This window comes from Myotis daubentonii, chromosome 7 (genome assembly GCF_963259705.1).
Source record: "Myotis daubentonii chromosome 7, mMyoDau2.1, whole genome shotgun sequence".
Classification (NCBI taxonomy): Eukaryota; Metazoa; Chordata; class Mammalia; order Chiroptera; family Vespertilionidae; genus Myotis; species Myotis daubentonii.
The window spans coordinates 65673178-65687086 of NC_081846.1; the positions used below are offsets into that span (position 1 = coordinate 65673178).

At 38.0% G+C, this 13909-nt stretch overlaps 1 long non-coding RNA gene across 1 annotated transcript in view; it reads right to left on the minus strand.

Annotated features, from left to right (window-relative positions):
- Positions 1-13909, minus strand: part of LOC132238655 (uncharacterized) — a 189660-nt gene that overhangs the window by 27782 nt on the left and 147969 nt on the right. The window contains exon 2 of the long non-coding RNA XR_009453846.1: positions 9747-9840. This is a non-coding gene — a long non-coding RNA (uncharacterized LOC132238655). The remainder of the gene's footprint in view (positions 1-9746; positions 9841-13909) is intronic.

Here is a 13909-nt window from a genome sequence, read left to right on the forward strand (position 1 = left end):
AATGGTCAGATAGGCCTTACTGAGGAGGTGACATTTAAGCAAATGTTTGAAGAAGGTAAGGAAACTATTAATGTAGTCATAAGAATGCATTTCAGGCTTAGAAGGCAATTCTAGAAGAGGAGGTTCAAAATATTAAGGAATGTTAGAATCATAGGATAAACAAATATACAATCTCACAAGATATTGGATGATTTAAAATCCATTCAGATGGCATGATATATTTAATAGTCAACTTGATAGTCAAATTGATATGGTCATAATTAGCTAGATATTAATATTAATAAGAAGAGAGCAAAGGGGAGGCCAGACATTGTAAGCATGGTCACCTGGGCAGCTTCACAAGGAAGCTATAGCTTTATGCTCCCCCAGGGAACCACTGGTTCATTCCCTGCTGGTCCCCGGGGGAAGGGATCGAAAAAATGGGGATATGGGCGCATGCTCAGCGAAACTGGGGTGACATAGGGAAGGTGCTGTCTGTTAGTCCATGAGAAACAATAGATTGCCGAGGGGGTGGACTCCATCAGAACCATGAGAAATCTTGGAAAGTTAAAATACCCGTACAAAGAGTTCCCTTGCTCTTGCTCTCTTGTTCACTCTTGCTCTGTGAACAGCACTTGCCTGTGGGCTCCCTGTTCTCTCTCCATAGCATGTAGCCTTAAGCGGCTGCCTGGTCCCCACACGCAATGGACTGCAGCTGGGAATACAAGTTAAGCTAGTCAGGTGCTGGACTGGATTGTAATATGGAACTGAAGTTCTGGGCAGTGGCCTTAATTCTGACCTTGCTGAAGATAAGATTGGTCTTTTTCCATGGTGGGATGGATAGAAAGGGGACCTTGCAGGGGAACCCCCTTAAATTTACAACATCGATAAAGCTTTCCATGAAACCTCATCCTCCCGTGAGGGCCTCAGGAAATTCTTTTCCTTGCAGCACCCCAATAACTCCACTTCCACTGATAACATACTCATTTAATCATATTTTGTATTCTGCATATGATGATCTTTTCTTGATTTTTTTGTATAATATTCAGAAATGTTACAGAAAAATGTATCAATAAAGAAATCCATAGAACCTATACTAATAATAAACATGATACTCTACCCACTGAGCCAAACTGGCTAGGGCAAACCTTTCCACTTTTAACATAGTAGTCCATTTATTTTATGTTTTTCTCAAGTGTCACAACTAAAGGCATTGAAATGCTTAAATGTATTAATGTGAAAATCACCATCAAAAGCCTGTCCCACTATTTTCTTTGCAATGGTTAGTTTTCTGATTCACCTTAGATAGGCTATATTACAGTTATTTAGTTAAGCACTAATTTAGGTGTTGCTATGAATGTATTTCATAGAATTTTTCAAACAGCTGATAACATCTACAATCCCTTGGCTTTAAATAAAAAAGATTATCTTTCATAATCTGGGTTAGCCTCATCCAGTCAGTTGAAAAGCCTTAAGAGCAAAGCTGAGATTTTCCTGAAGAAATTCTGCCTCAGGGCTGAAGCCTCAGCGCCAGCCTGAGTTTCAGTCTGCCAGCCTGCCCTACAAATTTCATACTTGAGAGACCACAACTGTAAAGCTAATTTCTTGAAATGAATGTCGTTACCCACAAGTATGTGTGTGAGCACCCACGCGCGCCCACAAACACACCCATTCATGCACATATATATTCCTTACTGCAGACCTGTGACTGATATAGTCCTCTGACTAAATCAGAAGCTACTTGGTCTTATTATGATTCCTGCATCTAATATAGTTCATAGCATAGTGCTTTCTTGAAAGAAAACATAAAATCATAGAACGTATTAATTCTATCAGTAGCTGGAAGGTAATTTTACTATTAAACAGTAGAAAAAATTTTAAAACTTTAAAAAACTGTGTACAACAAAATCAAAAGATTAAAAAAAGAAAATGATCATGAAATATAATAAAGTTCTTATGTCAAATATATGTGATGAAATGACAAAAACATGAAATCATTACAACTTCTCTGTATGAGAAAATCTAAACTTACTCAGCATTGAGTATTTCAAATAAAATATAAAACACCCAGTCAAGTGCTGTATGTGCATTACTAGTGGTCCAGTGAACGAATTCGTGCACATTGAAAGAAAATTAATTAGAAGAAATATTTTAATATCACTATTCGCCCTTTCTCTATAAGTGTCAACCAAATTCACAATCGACAATGACAGGTGGAAACACATGTGTGCAATTGGCGCCAGTGAGAGATTTATATATATATAGATAAACTTGCTTAATTAGACCTGCTTTCTGATGTAGCTAAACTTTTTCCAGCCCAGTGAAGCACCCCAATTCTCTTTCAGGTAATTGTCAGCAACACAGCATTAAATATCAACATGAAGCAGGTTATTATTGTAGATCACAAAGGGAGAACAAAGGGTAAAATATTTAACTGCAGCACTGTTTGACTCTATTCTGTGCATTGAGAAAACCTGAAGTCATTTTCAAGTTCCACCATTTCTTACTTTTCAGTTGGATCAAGTTTCTAAACCTCCATTTTCTGGCTAATGAAAAGAAAATAGGATTCCATCTAGTCTCCTATCTACCTACTCCAGGACTTCTGTGAGGATCAAATGAGATGAGGCACGGGAAAATGCTTCACAGACATTTGGTTAAAGTGTAAAGTGTTTGCACCTGGCTGTAAAACAAGTCGTGTTCCTGGGATGAAGGAACTCCAAGGAGGCTAGTCGCTAGGGAGAGGAAGCTGGGCATTGCTATGTGATGTCATTACCCAGTACCCACAGCCATCATTTCCAGGCTGGGCTGGGCTGTGGGCTGCATTTTGTACCATGGGGTCTCGGCAGCATTGGCTAGGATTTGGTGGGCTGTGGCTCCGGGGTGGTGGCGGGGCCTGTGTCCCACTGGGGGAAAGCGGAGTGTTGCTTTGTGGGCACCAGGTCCGCGGTGCTCTTTCTCTGTAAATGGCCAGTGCATGTCATGGCAGCTCCTGTGTTCAGCATCTGCCCCCTGGTGGTCAGTGTGGGTCATAGAGACTGGTCGGACAGTTGGACACTTAGCATATTAGCCTTTTATAAATATAGATTATATATATATATATATATATATATATATATATATTATTTACTTCTTTTTAAAAAACTTATCTTTATTGTTGAAAGTATTACAGATAAGATATCCCCTTCCCCCGCCCCCCCATTGGCTCCCTCCACCCTGCATTGGCTCCCCACCCCAAGACCTTCACAGAACTATAGTCTGTGTCCATGGGTAATGCATATATGCATGTAAGTTTTTTGCTTTACCCCTCCCTCTCCCCCTTTTCCCCTTCCTCCCTAGATTCCTCAGTGTGTTCCACACTTCCATGTCTCTGGATCTATTTTGTTCATCGGTTTATTTTGTTCACTAGATTCCACATATATGTGAGATCCTGAGATACCTGTCTTTCTCTCACTGGCTTATTTCACTTAGCATAATACTCTCCCAGTCCCTCCAGGCTATCTCAAAGGCAAGAGATCAACTCGAGATAGGTAATATTCAGTTCCTCAATTTATGGATGAGGCCAAGCACAGAGACATTGAGAAACAAAGATAGGTATTTAATGGTGGAGCTGTCATGAGACCATGAGGACCCAGGCAAATGTAGTGCTAACCATGGAGGAAACAATACATTAAAAAAAAAGGCCAATTAAAAAGATTTGGCGTTGTTCATTCTTGGTATAAATTATAGAAATACAAACTCAAACAACTATGTATTGCGACTTTACATTTTAGCAATTAAAAAAAAGAAAAATGTTAAAACCTATGAAGTATTTGAAGAAAAAGATACAATTTATTGATTATGATAATGTAAAATGCTTTAATTTCTTAGAATTTAATGTAGGCAGTCATTAGAAATTGTAGATGTCATAGCATAGTAATTGTACTCCAAAGAACAGAGTCTATGGAAATAACTAAAAGAGAAAGCAAGTCTTTGGGTTTTTTGTGTGTTTTTTTTTACCAAAACACATGTAATAGCAAAATGTTATAAATAACCTAAATGCTCAAGCACAGAAGAATGAAGAGGAGCCTGATGGTTTATTAATAGAATACATAGGCATTAAAATGATGATTTTGGAGAAGTATTCTCAAATGATGACACATGAGATGCTCTATGCAAAACACATAGGCTATCTATGATCTTCTTGGAGAGTAACTATGATCTTCTTGGAAAGTATCACATGTTAGCACACTGAAAGCTTTCCCGTAGCAGAGAAATTTCTTATGCTGTTCAATAAGTATTTTCTAAACTTACTTTAAAACAGAACCTTTTTGTACCAGCTATTTATTGCTACATAGCAAACGCCACAGGTTCAGGCAGTGTTCAGAAGAGATAGCTAGCCTCTGCTCTACTTGGTGCAAGCTGGGGCAACTCGAAGGCCTTGGACTAGAATTATCTGAAAATTGCTCAGTCACATGCCTGGTGTGGTGGTAGCCTCCTCATTTTGCCTGGCCTTCCTCAAAATATGAGGGTTTGAGTTCTAAGGGCAAGCATCTCAAGAGAGAGAGATTCATATAGAGCCCTTATATCTTTAATGACTAAGTTTCTGAAGATATCTAGTGTCACTTCCACTACTCATCAAGGCAGCCAGATTTCAGGGAAAAGGGAAAGAGATTACGCCTCCGGATGACAGAGTAAAAAGATTTTGGAAGAGTATGTGGGAATAGAAATATGTCTCTGGCAAGTTTTGCCAAATATAATCTGTCACATATTTTTTTTCATGTAATAACTATTAATTTCTAAAGTTTGGTAAATGTTGATGGAGGTACTTCAAAAGCTATATATAAAATATCAGAGGCCTGGTGCAGAATTCATGCATGGGTGGGGTCTGGCCAGCCTGCTCCGATTGGCCCCAATCGGGTCTGGGCCAGCCAGGAGGAGTGGCTGTGGCTGGTTGGCCAGTCAGCTCCACCCCTGATCAGGGTAAAGGGGCCGATCAGGGCCGAAGTACATGTCAGAGCAACCGGTCATTCCGGTCGTTCTGGTGTTCCAGTCGCTTGGCTTTTATATATGTAGATATCCTATGTAATAAAAGCCCAGCAACCATAACTGTGTAACGACCAGAACGACAGGTGGACTAGTCACTATGATGCGCACTGACTACTAGGGGCCAGATGCTCAACGCAGGAAGAGGGGGAGGAGGGTGCAGTGAGGCCTGGAGATGCATGCTATGGTCCAGGGATCCCAGGAACTGCAAGCTCAGAGCTTCCTTTCCAACAACAAAAAAAATAAATTGAAAAAAAAAGTGGCCTATACTGCCACCCTTGGAAGAACGGTGCCAGGAGGGAAAGACCTCCCCAGGGCCCACCTGGCCTGGCTTGCGTGCCACGGGCTCGCAGGGACTCACTGGTGACGTACAGGAAGTGCAGCCCCTCCGACTCCAAAGCCAGTCGCAACAACAGCTGCTCCCTGTCCAGCTCCATGGCAGATGCAGTGCTGCCACACACCTCAGCTCTGACTTCCAGCCTCTGGCTTTCTGCCTGCCCCTTCCTATACTACATAGGCTTGGGGGCGTGGCTTCGGCCTCCCCGGCCAATAGCACCATGTCAGCTCCAGCTTTCAGCTTCTGGCTTCCTGCCCCCCTCCCCCCCCCCCCCCTTGCATACTATGTGTGCTTGGGGGAGTGGCTCCCCCCCACCCCCCCACACCAGCCAATAGCACCGCAGTTAAACCAGAGAGTGGTAGGACACAGCTACCAGCGCTGGCTGGGCATTGATTTGGCCGTGTGACTGACGTCCATGTGCAGTTCCACTGCATGTTTACATTTGTAGGGAAGCAGGGCAGCCTGTTCCTGCTGCCCGCATCACCTTCTAGGCTAAGAACGGCCTGCTGATCTCCGTGTTTCTCCTCCCGTCCAGAATCAACACCTCTTGGGAATGATCCCAGCGATGGCCCTAACACACACTCAATGTCACTATCATAGACATTCCCAGTCATTACAGCCTGTTCCTCACCCCGCAGTGCCCTGCTCCACCCACTGCCACTCCTCACCTGTCACCCCCTGAGGGCCACCTTACGTTATCCTATCTGAAATGTGAGCAAGATCTCAAATGCCCCCCTGTTAATAGCTCCCTTGCCCTACCTTTCTTCCTCTAAAAACCTTGCATTTTAAAAATATATATTTGCTTGATTTCAGAGAGGGAAATAGAGAGAGAAATATCAATGATGATAGAGAATCATTGATTGGCTGCCTCCTGCATGTTCCAAACTGGGGATCGAAACCTTCCCTGGCCACTCCCCCTCTCCTCCCCCAGCCAGCAGGACCCCGGTCGCAGCATGGCACTAAGGGAAGGAGTGGGGGTGGCAGGGAACCATGGGGTGGTGAGGCACTGAGGGCAGCGTCAGCATCTGGCATCTGTTCCTTTTGCACCCGGCCCAGCCATCATCACCTCCTCTCCCGACCCCACCAGGGCCCTCCGGCCCTGATCGGCCTGGCCCTGATCAGCCCTGATCTCCTGCCAGGCCTAGGGACCCCACCCATGCATGAATTTTATGCACTGGGCTAGTTATATATATAAAATATATACATATGTATATTTTTTTCACACACACACCATTTGGCCAAGGAAAAAAATCTCCTTCGTTTGACACAGTAAAGTAGTCCCAATTACTGCAGATCAATGAGGCAAAGCCATTCATATTTATATGAAACAACAATAGGACCCAGAGCTTACTCTAGCTCACATATGTCCATTGACCACTTAGGTTACCAGACTATCTACCTCATTGCATTTCAAAAGAAACATCAAGTTTTCTTGATACTAAATCTTGTATATATTAGTGATGAAAAAAATCTTAATGTGACTTACAAGAAATCTACACAAATAAATACATATTTTTTTTTTTGCTAAACACAATTCTGGTTAATAAAGCTTATCTAAGGGGATTGATTCTTTTAATAACAATGTCTTCTTGAATTTTCTTTCTCATGAAAGCCTTTTTCAGAATGTTTTCCTCATGTAGTTACAGGGACTATATAAAGCAGAGAGAATGTATTTTTTAATGGTGGTGCAAACACATTTTTAAATAGCTATTCCTAATTACCTTAAGGCAACATAAATGAAGGCAAAGTGAAAAGATCTAACGTTCATGGAAATGTAAAACTCAGTGAGAATGAAAAATTATTTCCTATACATCCTTTCTCAAGAATCCCCCAGAGGGCTGGGCTGGCTCCACAAAAATGAGAAAGCAAAATCTTAAGAAAAGGTTTAAGCAACAGGAAGAGAAAAAGGAAATCCCATAAAAGATTAGGAAGACAGATCCGAGAATGATACCTGTCCATTAGAGATAAGGGATAGCGGCCAGGCCATATTTCAATAAGGTGATTCAAGAAGTTAAAGGCTGTCATCATCAAGACTCCTCACTGGCTATTTTAATGGTCTCTCCTCTCTCTCTCTCTCTCTCTCTCTCCCTCCCTCCCTCCCTCCCTCCTGAACTTGATAAGTCTAGCAAAAGATTTATTAATTTTATTGGTATTTTCAAACAACCACCTTTTGCTTTCACTGATTTTCTCTATCTTTTGGTATTTCCTAAGTACTGATTTCTGCTTTTATATTATTTCCTTGTTTCTAGTCACTAATGGATTTGCTTTTCCTTCTCTTAAAATGATAAATTTCTCTCTTAGCACTGCTTAACATACATTCCACAAATTTTGATATGTTGTGTTTTATCATTCAGTTTAAAATATTTTCCAATGTCCCTTATGATTTCTAATTGACTCATAGGTTATTTAGAAGTATAGTGCTTAATTACTAAATATTTGGGACTTTTTTTTCACATTATTTTCTTTTTAGTTTGATACTTAATTCTGTTTTCTATAGAGAACCTACTCTGGATGACTTCAATCTTTTAAAATTACTGGGACTTGTGTTGTGACCCAGCATATGGTCTATCACGGAGAATGTTCCCATAGTGGTAAAGAATGTATATTCTGCTGTTATTGAATATATGTTCTATAAATGGCGATTAGGTCAGGTTGGATTTTATAGTTGTTCAAGGTTTGTTTACTAACTGATTTCTGCCTACATTTTTGAACAATTGTTGAGAAAGGAAAGTTGAAATACCTAATTATAACTGTGGATTTGTCTATTTCTCCTTGCAACTCTATTGCTTTTTCTTCATATATTTTAAAGATCCTAAAAGACCCTAAAAACCAGTTACATTAGGCCTGTCTGGTGTGGTTCAGTGGTTGAGCATCAACCCATGAACCAAGAGGTCGTCACCTATTCTAGGTCAGGGCACATGCTGGAGTTACAGGCTCAATCATCAGTAGGGAACATGCAGGAGGTAGTAGATCAATGTTTCTTTCTTATCAATGTTTCTATCTCTCTATCCTTTTCCCTTCCTCTCTCTCTAAAATCAATAAAAACGTATTTTTTTAAAAAGAAAATAAATAAAAAATATAAATAAGTGCTTTGTATGGACCAGTGATGACAGTGTGCCATGGACTGAGGAGAATGATTTACTCTGTTTTCTATGCAAAAGGTCCATTAAAGAAAAAAAAGATTCCATTTTCTTTTCCTAAATCAGAAGGCTCCATTTTAGACTGTGGAGATGAACAAACTATAAAAATAACTGTGCAATTATTATTATTCAGGAAACAACTGAATAGCTGTCCAAGTAACCAACTCACCATATATAACTGTACAAATGAATTAAAAATAAGTAATATTTATATCATTTATATTTTCAAGAGAAGTCATTTCTGACAATAATAGTCATCACAGAAAACTAGCAAAATCGCTAAGCTGCTAACTACAAATTAGGGAGAAAAAATAGATTCTAAGTACTTGCATTCTAAAAGAATAAAGAAACAGAAAAAAGGGAAAAAAAATTCCCCTACCAAAGGCTATAAACTGTTTTATTTGGCTCACACAGTGGCAAAAGTGGATTTTTCACTGTCAAATATTATGCTGATATTGAAAAATTAGAACTTTTCAAAATCTGTATTTCTGGTTTCTTTCAAAAAAAATCGTAAAATATGATTTGACTGGTCTCTTATTTCCACTGAGAAAGAATTACAGAGCTGAACAGAGGTGTCCCATTTACAGGCCACGTACTCTCCAAGGTTCCATTGTGCCATCTGACCTGCAACATTATTTATATTTTGTACCCTTCATATGTCACTCAAAATTTTACCAAAATGTTTTTAAAAATTTGCTTAGTAATGCAAGCATGTTATTACCAGAGGCATGAACAGAACATGCTAAGTAGAAGGATATGCTCGTTCAAGACAAATCTTTGGGGACACAAAAAATAGTGAAAAAAGATTTGGTATTCAGAGGCAATACTGTATTTGAAACTATGACAGGGTTTTTGGAGGGTTAAAGAACAAGTTCTTAACATGGTTAAAGAACAGATTAATGAATACATTTTAAAAAGTGCAGTGAATAGTAGTTTTTGTTTAATTATTGTTTCAAGTATAACTCTATGGACTGAGTTGTGCTCACACAGCTGATAGAAGCTACTTCTTCATTCTTTTTAATGGATTTGCTCTCTTCCATGATAATGTACCAATTTTATCAACTGCCTGTGGTAAATAAAATCTGATACTTCCTGTCAAGATGGTGTTAGGGCATAAAAATGTGTGTCTGAATACGAATAAAAGTGGTTGTCAGGTCATTTAGACAGGGCCAGTAATAAAAAGTAAGCAAGTTTAGCAAGTCAAATTACAATCTGGCAACCTTAACAATTTAAATGAGATTATTTATGAGGCTATAGTTATTACTTACCTTGAGTGTTTATCTTTTAAAGATGTTTTCTGTAAACCATATAACCTTCAATATCTACTGCCCACATGCAGAAACTGATATTCTCAATAAACATCTAAAAGAGAAAAATAAGAAAATATCATAAATTTGAGTTTATACATATGGTCTCATTTATTTTAAATGTAAAAGCAGATCTTGAAATTATTCTTTCTGACTTTCTTTAATGAGTTTGGACAAAGGGAGGTGTATAACAAAGGATGTGTTTTATGTAAATAAACTGTACTAATGATGAAATTTTCACATTAGAAGAATCAAAGGTCTGTGGAACATATATTGTAATCCATGTCATTAAGTTTAGCACTTTCTACAGTACTAAATTTATCTGGCTGCCTAGTTCCTATGAACATTTTTTAAAATATAATTTTAAACATATTGATTCTGATGTCCTACATGAACATAGCCACACTCCAGAAAATATTTTCCTTGTTCAAAATAGATAATGAAAAATAATTCTTGATTACATTTGAGTTGGTTATAAATGCCAAAAATCATAAAAATCAACTGATTAAATATATCTGTCCCCATGAAAAGGTCAAAAGTTTATTCCTTATCAATTAAACTGCCCAATCAGTACTTTACTCAACCTGGTGAAGCTTAGCAGAGATCTTAAAGAGAAATTGCCTCTAAAATGGAACTAAAATTAGCCAGAGTAAAATGTTCTTTGCTAAAAAAATTTGATTCTAATTTTCTTTGCTTTTTTTAAATGGGTCAGAGACAAGCAGTTAGGGAAAAGAGGATTTGGATCCTACAGTGTCATACTTTTAGTATGTGGTTTGGAGTACAATGGATTCCCAAGCCAAATATCAATAATTTTTGGATTAGCAACATCATTCTTCTTTTTGGTCATTTGTATACATCCCTGTTGCTCAGTTGCAGCTGCACATTAAAACACTTGGAACTCTTGAAAATATATCAAGAGTCAGCCTATTCCTTAGGTATTTTGATTAATTTGTATGATGTGGGGCCTGGGCCCAGCTATTTTTAAAAAGCCTTAAGGACATATATTTGTTCTTAAGGTAAGAAATAATCTCACTGCAACTATTTACTTTCTATAGATTAATTAATAAAACACTCACTGTAAAAACAATACTGTCTACTTAGGTCTATGAAAACTACTGAAATACTTGCTAATCTGATTACTAAATATTTAAAATGACTTCAATGCTTCCATGACACACACACACCTATCTCAACAACTCTAATATCTTAGATTACATGGATCCAAGCATGACATAAATGGCAATTGCAGAGAATCCAAAACTATAAGGACAAAAGGTACTACTTTAAAATGTAAATTCCCAGATTACATGCCCAGAGATCCTGATTCAGAACAACTAGACTAAGGCCACAGTGTCTCTATTTTTAAAGACCAAGGTCTACAGTCCCAGTGAAACAGGGCTCTAAGTATTTATGAACACTGACTCCTAATTGACCTCATTAGTATTTAAAAAATACTTTTTGAGTTTTAGTCCAAGATTACATTTCTAATATTAAAAGATAATCCTGAGACTCACTAGGTAAGAAATAACTTTAAACATACAATAAATAGAACTTCAGCAATAAATCAATGCAGATAAGCTAGAATAATGTTTATGGATTATATGTTTTGTAAGCTTTGGTATCCTCCTAAGTAAACTCTGCAGGTAATCAATAAAATACTTGTGGCAAACAACAACAACAAACCAACCAACCAAATTTAGGTTATATTACAAAACGAAAATTTAGCCTAGAACCTCATATATAACTAGAAACATGCCCTCAATGTCTCAGAATTAAAAATTTTTGTCCCTAACTTAATAGGGGGAAAAGCTCTCTAGCATCATTTTCTCTGTTTAAATACAAAGCCAACGTTTTTAAAAAGAAAAAGTGACAAACCATTTCCCTCAAGAGCATGAACATACTAACATAACTTCTAAAAATAACAATGTATAGGCTGTTAGCATTTTAGTTTTGAAAATTCTTATAAATGGGTCCAGAAATACTTTGCAATGAAAATAATATATTCACACACACATACCCTTTAGATTTTTTTCTGAAAAAGAAATGTCTAATAAACAGAGGTAAATATCTGAGTCTCTGCTACACATAATAAGGATGGCGATCTCAATTACTACTTAATCTTTCAAGGTAAGTGTACTTATTTTCTTTCACCCTATTTTATGCTGCTAAAGATTTCAGGTTTTTCTATTAAGTTAGCATCAATCTTCAGTTTATGACTACAGCTGATCCTCCCCCTCCCCTCTCAGGGCCCGTGCTGCTTAATAGCCTGTAAACAGTCATGGGCTTCCCAAATGTCTTCACAAACAGGAAGCTATTCTACCTCTAAAATCTACAGTGGGCTGTGTATCTGCCTCTATGGTCTGCAGCTATGAAATGAAGTCCCAGTGTCCTTTGGAAAGATTCCTATTTCTACTATCTGACTCCAGCTGCCTTTTGCTGTATATCTCTTACCTCTTGGTCAACCAAAACCAGGCTCAGATACTGCTTCCTCCTTGAAGGAAATTTCCATCCATCTGACACTAAAAGCTCTCTTTGTCTTCTGATTTCCTACACTAATTATTGCAAATTACTTTACTAATTAATCAGGTACTCACTTATGGTCCCTTATTTTTATTTTTTTGTTATTATTTAGGATTTGGCTGTCTGTTTTATTCCTTCAAGTAGATTATCATTTTCCAGCAAGTCCTAGTAAAAGCATTAAATAAATATGCGATGATTTCATTTGTTGGTCTCCCTAGTAATTTTTAATTATGAGTATAGTATTTTACAATGATTGGGTGAGAAACTCGGCTTTTCTTTTTATTATACTCTATTACTATGAATGATTTAAAAACTGTAGTCTCACTCTGCTGCATGAATTTTCCCATCTCTTCTGAGGACTTCCATAGCTAACTCTTTTAATGGCTCATAATCCAGGAAATTTGGGTTAACTGAGAGTAACAGTATATTAATTACCATTATTAATAACAAATGAATTAACAAGAACGAACATTTTTTCCATAAATTGGGGTCTTTTAATGTACTTAGTACAGAAGTTATAGGAAACATGATTTAGTATTTCCTTAGAAAAACTACATTTTTAATAAGAACCAATAACTCTAAATCACACAATACTCCACATCACAAAAGAATTCAATTTATGTATATTACATTTAATGATTGAAAAATACAAGGTTCTATACATTGCTAAATACCTCCAACATTTGTCCCATTAAGTTGCTAAGACTTCCTTGTTTTTAAATTCACTAATAAGAACATTTATTGATTGCTAAATTCTAAGTAGCACTTTCATCCTCACAACAATCCTAAGAAGTGCTATTTTAATCTACATTTTAAAATAAGAAAATTTAGGGTAAGAGAGATTAACTTGCTCAGGGTTTTACAGCTAAAAACTGGCAGACTTGGGTTTCAAACTCATGCAGTCTACAATTGACTGTAGTAATTCTTGAAGGCCCCATCCACTAAACTAAAATTTACAGTAGCTCTGGAAGACTTACCTAATATATCTTCACATAAATTCCTGCCTGATATCTTTAGCAAGGTTTGCCAGGTTTCCCACTCTAAGGTTGGTCCACTTCTAGTTCTCTTCACAAAAAGATGATTTCTAAGTCCCCATTTAGCTCTACATACTTTCTATTATTTCTGTGCAATCCTATCTAATAAAAAAGAAACATGGTAATTGGCATACGACCGCTACCCTTCCCATTGGCTAATCAGCGAGATATGCAAATTAACTGCCAGTCAAGATGGCAGCCGGCAGCCAGGCAGCTTGAAACTAACATGAGGCTTACTTGCTTCAGTGACGGAGGACTCCAACCTTCCCCACCTGCCTTGCCGGCCTCTGAGCTTGCAGTTTAAGAAACATTGTAACGAATATAGAAGCTAAACAAAACCCCAGAAACATGCTCTCACGAACCGGGATCTCAGAGCTGGAGTTGATACAGAGTTTCGATTATAGAATCGAAACAAACCAGATACCTGCTTTCAAGAGCAGAGGCCTAAGAGCTGGAGACTCAGAGCTAAAGCTGGCCCAGAATAAAAAAAGAAAAGAAAAAAAGGAGTGGTTGGGAGCTTCCGTCACCCACCAGCCTAAAAACAGCCCTCAGCCCCTCACCCAGACTGGC